Genomic DNA, 14,862 nt, shown 5'->3' with positions numbered 1-14,862 from the left:
GCTTGTTCCATGCGAATGGGTTTCATCTACTGAAATAATAATAATAATAATAATAATAATAATAATAATAATAATAATAATAATAATAATAAATGCTGGATAACTGTAAGAAGCACTGGCTAGAACTACCAATAAGTCGTTGACTTGTATTCAGCATGTTTGCAATATGTTTGCAATAAGTTACCGACATGTATTCGTAACATACTCTACTGTAGTGCAGATGCACCCATAAGTACGTGAAAAGGATTTATAATACAGAAGTTTTATTGGAAGGAAACGAAGATGACCTATTGCAGAAACATGGAGTGGCACTTTGCCAGGAGAGACTGAATTCAATGGCCCAGTTGTCCATGCAGCCTGCTTGTGAAGGCACACTATATTTAAGTGAAATTTAGAGGATGTTGATGAGGCGTTCTTTCGTGGGCATGCATCTAGCAAAACATTATAAACACATGTCGGCAACTTATTTCACACATCCCACAAACAGGTTAAATACATATCAGCGACTTGTTGATGATAGTCCTAGCTGATGCTTCATACGATTATCAAGCAGTGGCCGAAGATGCGTTCTCTGGTTACGGTTGGTGACTTGATTGCAGTCTGTTTGTGATATGTAAACGGTTAACTTACCGACGTGTGTTTATATGTTTTACTGTAGTGTGGAAGATTCTAAGTATGTATCGCTAGTTTGGGAAGTGTTTGTAAAGAGTATTAAATCACTGGTCCAGTGGCGAGGGGAGGAATGTAGCAGACAGTTATCAATATCCTTTTTGTATATATATATATATATATATATATATATATATATATATATATATATATATATATATATATATGCATATATATACATATATATACACATACGTACATATATACGTACTATCTCATCGAACCCGTTGGAAAACCACGAACGTGCTTATTAAGCTTCCTAGATACAAATTGTCCATGTGTGAAAAGGTAGAAGAAGGAGGAAGGATTAATAACAATTGGCATTATTAGATATACCGAGATGTAGCTGAAAGGGAATTACAAATAACCAAAACAAATTCTTTTACGTATATTTAGCTAAAATTACAGCATGGTTCAAGATTTGGTGAATTGCGTTTCGTCCCCCTCACAAAACTCAAAGTTCTTTCCCTCATTCACACCATTGTATTGGTGACGATGTTTAAACACATATGATTCATAATTTTGGGTGTTGTTCTTATTTGCAAATACAATTTTTTAGAAACATATCTATTTTATTTCCTCTGCCGCTACACAGAAAATTGGCATATTTTTATTCCTTTTTTATTTTTCTGTAAAAGAAAACTATTGTCCGCGCTTTTTCCTGTCCGCCCTCAGATCTTGAAAACTGCTGATGCTAGAGGGCTGCAAATTAGTATGTTGATCATCCAACCCCCATTCATCAAACATACCAAATTGCAGCCCTCTAGCCTCAGTAGATTTTTTTGTTTTATTTATTGTTAAAGTTAGCCATAATCGTGTTTCTGGCACCGCTATAGGTTCCAGCAACACAGGCCAACACCGGGCCGTTGTTGAAAGTTTAATGGGCCACGGCTTTAAGTCTGATGGACCGTTGCTGTACAGAAAACTCGATTGCGCCGAAGAAGCTTCGGCGCATTTGTTACTTGTTTAATATTGTTTCCGTATTATCTTCAGCAATTGACTAGTGTCTTAAATCGCTGCGTAAAACTAAAGTGCCATCAGATGTCCTATTGCAGATTACAGTCTTCTGTTGCAGATGCACTTCTGTTGAGCAGGCTCACTTGACTCTCGTTTCAGAGTTTTAACTGTTTTGTCAAGCTTTTTTTCTGTATTTTCCATTTTATGCTTTATCTTTCAGTATTTCTTTTTCTGTGGTGGACTGCTTTGCTTGTTGAAGCTTTTCAAATTGGGAATGGTGTTAGGGTAATGATAATGTTAAGAAAACGAGACCAGTATTATCCTTTAAATAAATAATAGAAAAAATTGTTTTTAAAGTAAACATTGAGTATATATATATATATATATATATATATATATATATATATATATATATATATATATTTACATATACACATATTACATACATGTGTATGTATATGTGTATATATATAAAATGTATATATTTATATATAAGTACACTTTCAAGCGTTACCAATTGGTATTTACTGCATTACCTATCCAGTGTAAGGTTTTATTTCGACACGTGAACAGAAAGTCGAGTGTTAATGAAAAATCATAATTCCAAATGGTTTATGAATCACATGAGTAAGCTGCATGAGTAGACTTGAGATTTCTTGACAAAACCCCAGATTAACATGCTGTCATACCCTTGATAAGTGTTGCCTGTGGCATATAAATATAAATTGGCAAATGGCAACAATTATGCCAAAAATAAACAATCGACAGGAGACACAATTACGACTGAATATTAATTTCGAGAAAATTTCTCACGGCGTCTTCTAGATCCCCTTGAGAGAGAGAGAGAGAGTTGGGACTTGGATGATGAACATACATCTAGTCATGTGGTTTAGTGACCTGACCTTTCAACCCAAGTGTTAATGAAGTTTGAGATAAATGACTTACTTTTCCATGAACATGGTCTAATAAAACGCCTTTTGAAATGATACAGTAAAATACTCCCTGAAGCAGTTAGAAAAAAAAAAAAAGAAAAAAACAAAGACTGTCGATTTCCTTAAAAAATTAGGTGGAATTACCTGTCTTGCTCAAGCATTAAACTTTCTTGCTGATAATGGAAAGATGAAGGTCCTGGAAAATTGGGAACGTCACCCACAAAATAATACCACGATCTATTTTGAGTATATATATATATATATATATATATATATATATATATATATATATATATATATATATATATATATATATATATATATTATATATATATATATATATATATATATATATATATATATATATATATATATAAACATATATATATGTGTATATATATATATATAAATAATATATATACATATATGTATATAATTATAATACACTAATTTATATCTATCTAATTGTTATATATATATATATATATATATATATATATATATATATATATATATATATATATACATATATATATAAATATAGAGAGAGGGAGAGAAAGAGAGAGAGAGAGAGGAGAGAGAGAGAGAGAGAGAGAGAGAGAGAGAGAGAGAGCTGTATTCACATTTTCTTGAATTTCATCTGATTATGACTCAGTCTGTGGTTTCTTGAGACAGAGAGAGATTAAAGGCATATAGGAAAGGATTAACTAAATAGATAGAATTATTAATGGTATCTCTGACCACATTTTGAACCTGCTATCATAGTATTAATATACTATCATACTATCGATATACTAGAAATGCTCTCTTGACAGGAAATCATTTGAATGTTAATTTTAGCCGTAAATATTCGCATTTTTTGTATATATTCTTTTACCGTTATATTAATAAAAAAGCACTATTAAAATGCTGTTGTAATGGACAGAAAAACTGAAAGCAAGGTGTTCTTTATTAAGAAACAAGTAGAAGGATAAATAAAATGGTCCAGGCTAAAATATAATTGGAACCACTAGATAATAAAATAAAAAAACAAAGACTGTCAGATTTTTAAAAATTAGGGTGGAATTACCTGTCTTGCTCAAGCATTAAACTTTCTTCTGTCCTTAACAATGGAAAGATGAAGCCTCCTGAAAAAATTGGGGAACGTCACCCACAAAATAATACCACGATTCTATTTTGAGTATATATATATATATATATATATATATATATATATATATATATATATATATATATATATATATACATATATATATGTGTATATATATATATAATTATAATATATATACATATATATATGTATATAATTATAATATTTATATCTAATTTATATCTATCTAATTGTTATATATATATATATATATATATATATATATATATATATATATATATATATAAATATAGAGAGAGAGGGAGAGAAAGAGAGAGAGAGAGAGAGAGAGAGAGAGAGAGAGAGAGAGAGAGAGAGAGAGAGAGAGAGAGAGAGAGCTGTATTCAATATTTTCTTGAATTTCATCTGATTATGACTCAGTCTGTGGTTTCTTGAGACAGAGAGAGATTAAAAGGCATATGAAAGGATTAACTAAATAGATAGAATTATTAATGGTATCTCGACCACATTTTCGAACCTGCTATCATAGTATTAATATACTATCATACTATCGATATACTAGAAATGCTCTCTTGGACAGGAAATCATTTGAATGTTAATTTTAGCCGTAAATATTCGCAATTTTTTGTATATATTCTTTTACCGTTATATTAATAAAAAAAAAGCACTATTAAAATGCTGTTGTAATGGACAGAAAAACTTTCATAGCAAGGTGTTCTTTATTAAGAAACAAGTAGAAGGATAATAAATGGACCAGGCTAAATATAATTGGAACCACTAGATAATAAAATCAATTTTATGGCTAAAACATTGCATTCATTATTTGTTTTTATTGACGCTACTAAACAGAATTTGCATTTATGAAAAATTCCTTTTGAACTCTCCCAGACGAGATAATAGGTAGAATATGCAGTTCGTCCCAGTTTCTATCAAAATTACTCATTTGTAAAGAATGTCGAGTTTTTTTTTATTTTATTTTATTGTATTTTATTTATTTATTTATTTTTTTTTTTTGTCAGCATAGCAAGCAGGTCATTTTTTCCTCTTACGCTTGTAATTGACCGATTGTGATTTTGTGTTAAGAGAGGGCGGGCTAGAGAGTAAACAGTCCGCCTCGCCATAAAGGTGGTCAGCGGATATGCCTTTTTTGTTCTGTTAATTGCTCGACATGATAGGTGCTGAATGAGCCTTGATTGCATTTGCACAATTACTGCTTGGCCACTAGAGAAATGGCGGCAATAAAGATACAGATTTTATTAAGGTGGTTGTCGGAACAAAAATAAAAATGAAACCATCGCACTCAATTTAATCTCGTTATTTTTTGCTTGTGTGCCTTGGAGGACATAGGCGCAAGCAAGCGGATGTGCTTGCGGTGTGTATGTACATAAGTGTATCAGTACTACAATAAGTGATCTGAAAAGTGATATAAATATTAGGGATTAGCACAAGCATACATCTTCAAAGCATTTCATTTTATTTTCTGCTACATTCATCCACATGTCCCTTAATCAGAACTAGACAGTAGTTATTCTTTGACCGTTTGTGCTCTCATGGTTCTCGTAACATTCCTTTCCATAAGAAGAGGTGGGATGGGGGGAGCGGGGACGGGGGACGTCACCCTTTCCATAAAGGAAAAATGGTATCGCGGTGAAAGGACAGGTGTGTGCATCATGATGCTAGATTTGACCTGAATTATCGATTCCAGATTGATATACGTTTTTGTAACTGAGTAGTAAAACCGATGAGATTTATGTTTGTACTTCACGAGAACAGTATTTTTTTTTTTACCACATTACAAATGCCAGTCACGAAAGTACTGTAATGTTATGCATATGAAAAAATGTTGTTATTCTCATCACGGTGATTCGTAAGGTATAGCAAGCAAAGTTAGTGGTGTGCTGAATCATGAATCACATTCATGGATGTTAGTCGGGTTTAGTTATTTCGGTAAAATGGCAACATATCAAATATATGTTGCTGGTGTTATGGCAAGTTCATCATGGTGATAATTAAGATTGCATAAATGGAGAGATCAGAGTGTGACTAAACTCCACATGAAGAGTGAAATTCCGTCGGATTTCATTTTTGAGTGATATATATATATATATATATATATATATATATATATATATATATATATATATATATGTGTGTGTGTGTGTGTGTGTGTGTGTATGTATATATATATATATATATATATATATATATATATATAAATGTATGTATGTGTGTGTACAACAACCTGTAGCTCACAGTAAAGGTAAGGTGACACTTATAGTCTTTAGACTTCACTTATTCCAGCAACATTTAGGATTCTCCCGATATAACTTTCCTGAAACATTATGAGAAATGATTCTGTTCCAACTGGATGGTTTGCCAGTACAGGAAGCTCAGCTTCTTGGAGTAGGGGGGTGTGACGATAATTCTGCACTAAAGACTTGAATTTTTTTATATTCTGCTTAGTTAACAAAATGAAATGTTTTGTTAACCCCGTGTAGTTTGGTGGTAGATATGGCATTACGATTAAGACCAGCTGCTTTGTCAACATGGTATTCGTCAAATGACCATTTCTTCATTTTCTGATCTGAAACGGAAATGTTTATGTCCATACCCTATGAAACCTCGTTAGAGATGGACATGTTTGAATTAACCTTGCTGGCTCTCTCTCTCTCTCTCTCTCTCTCTCTCTCTCTCTCTCTCTCTCTCTCTCTCTCTCTCTCATTTTCAAATGTCTATTATATTTTGACACGTGTTTTAAATGATTTACAAAAATAAACCTAAAAAAATTTTTAAAAAGAGCATCTTAAGGTTTAAACTGTATTTATTATAGTCAAGTTCCAGTCTCTCTCTCTCTCTCTCTCTCTCATGGCCCAGAACGAAATGTTAAATGAGATGCGACTTGTTGTTATGGCAGTCTCTCTCCTGACTTAAAGAGCGTGACATCTGTCTTGACACATCCTGGGTGGAAGGAAATGTCACGAAGGCTAAATTTAAGCCATTAAGAGAAAGAGGTGTCCAGACATTTTCACAGGACTTCATATTTTTAGTTAGTGAATTTAATTTTAGCCTGATTTACTTTGCCAAGAGCATTTGAGAAAGAGAAAATTTAGGCGAAAAAATTATATTTTTCTTCTTAACCATGAAACAGAGTAATTGTCCATTTTATCTTTCTCTTTAATCAAGGTTTCCATTTGTTTAATTTTTTTTTTTTAATGTTTGCATGATTACTTATTCCTTGGACCATAATCTAAAAAGGATTATTGGCGATTATTTGTGTCTAATTGTCTGCCAATAGGCATCTTCCTGTGCGGCCGATGCTGGCAGTGAACCGAACGAGAATATTAGATATTCCTTTAGCGCCATTGACAGTCATTTACGTCAGCTTTGAATGCGTCCTTATAAGTTGGGGGATTAACCACGCTAATGGCAAGGCGATGCCATAAAACCCTATGATAAATTCCTGCGAAGTTCGTCCCATTGAGGAGAATTTGGTCTCTGGCAGGCGAGCCAGTCTCGCTTTTTAAAGAACTCCATATTCGGAAGCCATTGACTACATATTGATGCACTGTGGACGCCGGGAGTTTACACAATGTCTGATCTTGTATGCGGCTGTAGATCGGTTTTGATAAAGACCCTGAACGCTCGTCCGCTGGAGGCTCTGAAATGCGGCTTAAAGATATTGAAATTCTGTAATATCCTTTGGGCCTTCTTGTGGTGGTTTTATTTGTTCGTCAACAGTGGCAGTATTTACTCGTAACTGAAAATCACCTAATGCTGGAGTAAATGCGATAGGCTTTTATAGAGAATCGAACGAGAGAGAGAGAGAGAGAGAGAGAAATATATGCTGAATTTAACTTGACGTAGCTCAACTATTTTGAGACTGATTATACTTAGAGAGCGAGGCTCATCTTCATCAAACCTCTATTCTAATGGAGTATGCTTTTAACGTTGGAGTGTCCCTCCTTTCGATTTTGATTGGAGCGCAGCCGCCCAAGCGGAAAAACACTCTGCAAAATGGTGACTGCCGCTGACAAAGGACTATCTGTTTGCCTCCTAAACACAGTCTGTTAAGCCAAAAGAATTATGTCACTGGCCAAACTCATTGGATTAAAACATAAGTTTTGCTTGATGATTCTGCACATTTGTGCATCCTTGGTTTCGATTGTTTTGGTGTCTTTATCTCCTATCTTTATCTTAGAGCTTTTATAAATGTAAGTTTACTATTCCTTGAGTATTTGCGATATATTCTTCTATTCACTTACGATCGTCTTTGTTAATCTGAAAAGTATTTAGGAACCATGCATGCCTATCTTGCAAGCCTCAGAATTAACCCCAGGTCTTTGCTAAGCACCTGAGTTCATTATCGAATGTCGGTTTATCGTGACGAAATTGCCATCTTATTTCAGCTTCAGATCCTTTTCAAGGAAAGAGAGCAAGAAGAACCCTGTAATTTCCTTTGCTGGAAGTGCTATCAAAAAGACAAAAAAATCAACTTTAACGGCTGCTCTTCACACTCGGCGTCATTGAATGACTGCTTAACGAAGCGTGAGAAATAACACGGGCCCCAGTGCTCAGCCGTTAGGGATGGCGGGTTTTAGACGAGAGACAACACATTTTCACCTTTGGGGGCGACACTCGAGCACCTCTGCTCTTTTGTTCTTCCCCGCTTTTCTTCATTCGAAATCTCTGACGGCTCTCTTAAGAGTTTCTTAACGCCTTGGAGTCTTTCGTTTATTCTTTTTCATTTTCATTTATTCAAGATTAAATGTTTAAAATGGTGCTCACGCCTGTGCCCGAACCTACTCAGGGACGCGGGGTCTGCGCCCGGGACATCAATAACAGTAGTGAGTCACAGCTGTCAAGTCGTTTATCCCACAATGGCAAACAAAACGTTAATGCCCTGTTCACTTCCTCCCTTTTGGCATGAAGATTCCCCAGTAGCCACCATCATGTGTCAGCGTGGGACTCATTACAAACCGGGATTGCGTCTTTTAGCCATTTGCAATGATGTCTGGCGCCAGTGCGTTTGGTAGATGGTGATTTCTGGAAGGTACCTGGGATTTTTTGATAGATTTGCTTGTAAACGCATATCTTAATGTTTTTATTGACTAAGCCCAAAAGCAGATATCTGCCGTTTATTTTGTGTATTTTTTTTTTTTTTGGTCGATTATTATTTTTCTCACTAGACTATCTTTTTTTTTTCGAAGGTTCATAGTCAACCGCCACTTCATTCAATTTTGGCGCTTTGCTGATTTTGTGTCGTTTGGGCTGTGTTTACAAAAATACTTTTAAAATTATGAAAGTTTCCTTCAAATCAGATATGCATAGAAATAATTTTCAAAGATTAAAAGATCTCATGCTTATCCCCTCCCCCCCACCTCTCTCTCTCTCTCTCTCTCTCTTGGTGATGAAGGTTGGCTTTTTGTCAAAGCCCAGTGTAATAGATTATGGAAGAGACTAAATCCAGGTCCTTTAAAATGTAAAAATTTCTTTGTTTATAATATCAACGGTGGTTTTTAATAATTATTATTACTGTTAGTAGAAGTGGTAGTAACTGAAGTCTGTAGGTAATCAAAATGTTTTATTTTATTATTGTTTTTTTATTTCGTTTTTGTTTTCATTCCAATCAGTTTCCCTTAATTATTTGCCTGAATATTTTTAAATCAAATCTGTCCACCTGTTATTTTTTTAGTCTTTAGTAGCATGTTCTTTGCCGATCAGTCCACTTCCTATAATAGTTTCTTCATGTCTCATTACATGGTAAATGAGATTTTAACCTTACGGTGCCACGGAAAAAAAAACTTATATGGTAAGACTGTGAAGTTGAAAAACCAAAGACTTAATGAAAAATATTAAGACTGAAGTGTTAAACGTCGTTGAAATATCTCAACCCAGTTGAAGCTGACAAGCGTCAATACTTGTTCTGAATATCGAAACTGGTCATTATTGCTATGTCCTGTATTGAATGTATTACTTATATTTATTCAGTGCGGAATTGTACTGTTATAGCTAATAATCATATTACGCAATAATTCTACTCCATAATTTGGCTGAAGGTAACTTAATGGAAATGAGAACACACAATTGGACCATGGTATAGAAACAAAACGTGAAAGTGCCTCATATGTCAGTCCACTGCCACATATACAAGAGAAACAAAATAAATTCAGGTCCAGGAAAAGCACAGAATGAATAATTCTGGCATTTTTCGTGAATGCGTCGAGTTCAGTTGTACTGCATCTTGGTCAGGTGATTGCCTTCTCTCTAATAGGTAAATTGTTGATCTTGATATAATGCAAAAGAGTAAGGACTAAAATACCCCGTAGTTTCTTTTTTTTTTTTTTTTTTTTTTTTTTTTTTTTTTTTTGAACCTGTTCAAAGGTACTGTGCTTCAGATCACAGCTTTCTGAAGAGCTGGTGGGTGAAGGCCTTTGTTGTAAAAATGCTGAGGTGAAAAGTTAAAGTTACAAATATCTTGAATGTCCGATATGACAAACGAGAGATAACACTGAAAGAATGAGGCCAGCAGAGCAGAATTATTTTAGCTTTGGAGTCCAAGATTTAAAAGAAAAAAAAAAAAAAATCAGATAATAGTGTTACTTACTTAGCGCTTTCAGGATGGGATCAAGTTTAAAGTAAGAGCAGGGATTGCGGAGGTCAAGAGTACAGAGAGGGTTTAGAAGGTACTGTAAAAAGGTCAAGGTAAAAAATTAGAGTGGGAAAATGGGTCAAGATCATTGATAAAAGCCATTTGAAGTTACGCGGTTAAGTTTATAGCTCTGAATTTTAAAAATGTTAATGTTAGGTGTTAATTTTCCAAGAAATGTGTCAGTTCCACTAAAACATTTAATCTTTCACATGTAAAGTCATTGGGAGTATTCTCTTGCCACCCCTCTAGCGCGCATCTGGGTTTAACAAAAAAATATAAATATAACTTTTTTTTTTTATTTTGTTCTCATGAATGTATTCTTGTATCAATATTTTTTTTCAAGTCACTGAGGTTCATAGTGGTAGTTTTTGAATAGTCAGTAAATAATCTTTCCCTTGTCATTTCCATGAGAGAGAGAGAGAGAGAGAGAGAGAGAGAGAGAGAGAGAGAGAGAGAGAGAGAGAGAGAAGAGAGGCGGAGGATCGTTTGATAGGTCATCATGAAATGTGAACACGAAGGGGTAATGAGGATATGTAGTTGAGAAGTTTCACCGTAAAGTATAATCCGGCATGCGTCGTCCAGGTACTCTCCACCCTTTTTGCTATTTTTCCAAGTACTTGCTTCAGGGCCTGAACTTTTCCCCACTCTTCCACCATACCCTTCTAACACCATTCCTAACTTGGCCTCTCCACCTATCTCCTCTCCCTCTCCAACCTCCGTGTTCTTCTCATGACAATAGAAGTCCAAATTTTTAATCTAAAATATTAGCGACGCGGGGTCAGGCGAGGTCGTGTGTGCCAAATGACCCGCCGCCTCTGGTCGTGGACGTTTATGTGGTGGTCGTGACGACACCCACAGCACGCGGGAGCTAACTACGACTAGAATAAACCCACACTCGCTCACACACACATACACACACACACTCAGAAATTCCGCGTTAAAACCCGTATGGGCAATGCTGTACCTTCGTCCCAGGCATAGAAAGCCCCTCTCCCCCCTCCTCCCATCCGTATTCTTTGGGTTCCCCGTCGCTCTCTGCAAGGGGGTCTAACCCTCTTTCCTCTACTCCATGTACTGACCCACCCTTCTCTCCAAGGATTTACTTTTACGGTTTCTTTATCATCATTTGCTTTACTGATCTCATTCGCTATTTACTTGAGATGTTTTACCTGAAAACTATACTACGGACTGCTGAAGAGCAAGACTGAATACAGAATACAGAGATAGATAGATAGGAAACTATATTGAAATCGTAATATAATAATAATATATGCAGTTTTCTCAATTTACTATGTACTCTACTTCCTCACGGTTGAGAATTCTGAACTCGCCCAAGAGTTCAAAACACTCGAGAACTATGTGAAATAGAAATAAATATTGCATTTCTGGCAGTAAAGGGCTTTTAACAAGCTTCAAGAGCTGTTGTTTATCGTTCAGAAGTGAGATGATCCTGAAAGTATGAATAGGATTTTTTTTTATTTTTTAGGAAGCCGCCTATTATTTTCCCTCTTTATACTTTGTGAGGGTCCTTATTCCCGTAACGTCTATTCTTGCGTGTCGGAGTTCAAGTTTTAAAATTATTATATTATACATTGGGAATAAGAGAGATTACTCTATTTCATAGTCAGTACTCTGAATCTAACAGTAATTTGTTATAGGTTTAATGATATATAGGATATCTACATGATATTATCAGTTCTAATTTCTTGATATTTGACAAATATTTAATCTTTTACGAAAAGGCTATTTTTCAAGTGACTTCATACCTTCATCGAGTCCAAGCCTCCAGTATCATGTTCGGAGTAAACGCCTTTTAAAGGTAAGTTGTAGCATTGTATTACTCAAGAAAAAAAGAACAAACATATAGATAGTTAAAAATCCCAACAACTTGCGGGAATTTTAATTATGTCTGGTCGTCAGCAAGCACGAAAGATCCAAAACTTGTTTTCCTTTCTGAAGCGCCTTCTCTTGGGCTGACACTTTTAGTTTTCTGTAAAAGAAAACTATTGAGATGGCTTTTTCTGTCCCTCCGCGCTTTCTCTCCGCTCAGATTTTGTAATTACTGAGGCCAGAAGGCTGCAAACTGGTATGTTGGATCATCCACCTTCCAATCATCAAATATACCAAAATGCAGTCTTCTAGCCTCAGTAGTTTTTATTTTATTTAAGGTTAAATTTAGCCATTATCGTGCATCTGTCACCGCAACAACACAGGCCGCCACGGTCGGCTATACAGAAAACTCGATTGCGCGGAAGAAACTTCGGCGCATTTTTTACTTGTTTTCAGATTATTTCACTTATATCTGCTGCAACTGTTAAACCATATATCTGTGACCATGTATAACCGTATAATTTCTAGTTATCTTTTTTCTTTTCGTGTGAGAGTGATTTCTTTTCCAACTCATACCCAGGAAGTAGGTAAAATGTTCCAACAACCTTCGCATAACCCCTACTTTGTCTTCCAGTTTTTGTTATTTGCACCAATCCTGTCTTACCTCTCATCATGTACTGTAGCAGATCGCCATCATTATGCATTAAGGTATCATAATGTAATCCGTGTCATAAATATTTTTGTATCCGAACGTATTTGATTTGCTCTGATGTATTGTGTGTAACTTAATGCTTTGGTCATTAAAATCACAGTTATATGAATTATTTATATTTTTGATGAAAGTTAAAAACTCTTAACCAAAAATGTCGAACAGTCGAACGGTGCTGCTACCCAATGTTTACGTGAAAATAATAATAGCGAGTGTGTAGTTTGCCCAGGTAGAGTTTAGAAAAAGGGGGCCAAACGCTATCCACTCGTTATTATTATTATACTTTTTAACGTAAACATTGAGGTGTTCGAAGGACTTTGTCTAAAGTTTTGAATTGTTAATAATGATACGATTTATTTATATAACTGTGGATTTTTAATGGAAAACAATTTAATAACGAAAATTAGTTTTTTTTTATTGAGGATTGCTTTATTGTAATATCGATTATTTCACAAACTTTCTCAGTGCCTTTGTAAACCTGTTTAGTGAAGATAAACCGTAAAAGGGAAAGTTTAACTTCATTTGAGGGTAATCGTCATAAGGTGATTCTAAATATTTTAGGGAACGAATTCTTCAAACGTTTTTTCCAGATTTGCTTTCTACATAATGCTTACTTCGTTGGCACGTTTTTTATTTAAAGAGCGTTTTCACTAGCCATCATGTAATAAATGAAGATATGTATATATACAGTATATATATGTATGCAGTATATACGTATGTAATTGCAGTAACCACCATAAAACTTCCTATCTTCTCGATTTTATCACAGTTTTTTTTTCCGGAATTACTTCATATTCTTTCCACATTTGGATCTTTGGCTTTATAGTGACCGGCGTATACAAAAACTGTGGAGAAATCGAAAAGCTAAGAGAGTTTTGTGGTTGTTACAATTATTACATATATATTTGGTAAAATATGACTAGTAAATTTATATATATTGTGTGTGTACATACGTGTGATTTAGAATTTTATGAAAACCAATTGGCTGATGGGTGTTCACAATTATCTGTGATGTATAATGCTTTTAAATTTTACCCATATTTGTAACGTGACGTAAGAGAATTCATAACTACTGTTAAAATTCTTAATATTAGTTATTATTTTAACAATTTTCTTCAGTTTCCTTACCAAATTATGAGAGCTTTCTATAGAAAACAAGAGCCTTTAGTCGCTGACAGTCACAGTTTCGTGGGCTATAAATTTCGCAAATGTGTCAATTTGGTGCATTATGAATTTTACTGGTTGAGGAAAAAGTTTATTACTTTTGAACTCGCGACTGTTATCAGTTTATATAAGCACTGCTCTCTCTCTCGTTCCTGTTGCTGGGATAGTAAAGAGGCTATTGAGGTTACTTTACGAACCTCCTGCCCCCCTTAAATTTACAAGCTTAAATTTGTGATTAGAGTGACATTTCAATTTCTCAGAAGTCTTTATACATTTAGTTGTAAGATACGATCGTTAGTTAGGATTAACGAGGCGTTTTTATCCTCTGACAAATAATGTAGTTCGTTTATTTTATGCTTAATGACATCGTCTTTCTCCAACAGGGTATTTTGACAGCTAGGGTTCGCTCCTGAATAGAGCAGTTTGCAGGAGGTAGCTGTGAGTCTTGTGTTTTACATCACCCATTGTCTTGGCAGATTTACAAGCTTACTCACTCAGCTCTTCTGTTACCTCCGTTTTGATAAGCCCTTTCTTGTAAGCCAGTATGTTGGTATTACATGGGCAGTTAAAAGAACTTGGGCCTGATATGTTTTCTTCAAAGGAATTTAAAACTACCATTCATTATTCGGAGGTATATAGAAGTAATTCAGTGTGTGTGTGTATGTATGTGTGTGTGTGTTTATATGCTTTTCCTACTTACAACCCCATGAGATTACTCGGTTTCATGTCTTCACTAGAAATGCGCGTTTGTTGGAGATATCACTGTTCATTAGAATTCGTAAAATAACGCCTATCAATCATTCATTCTGTCAATCAGCCAGTAGACTACCGGTCAGCCAGG

The sequence above is a fragment of the Macrobrachium rosenbergii genome, chromosome 25, assembly GCF_040412425.1.
Source record: "Macrobrachium rosenbergii isolate ZJJX-2024 chromosome 25, ASM4041242v1, whole genome shotgun sequence".
In the NCBI taxonomy this organism is placed as follows: Eukaryota; Metazoa; Arthropoda; class Malacostraca; order Decapoda; family Palaemonidae; genus Macrobrachium; species Macrobrachium rosenbergii.
The sequence above is the reverse complement of the archived record's forward strand: the minus strand, read 5'-3'. Positions refer to the sequence as shown.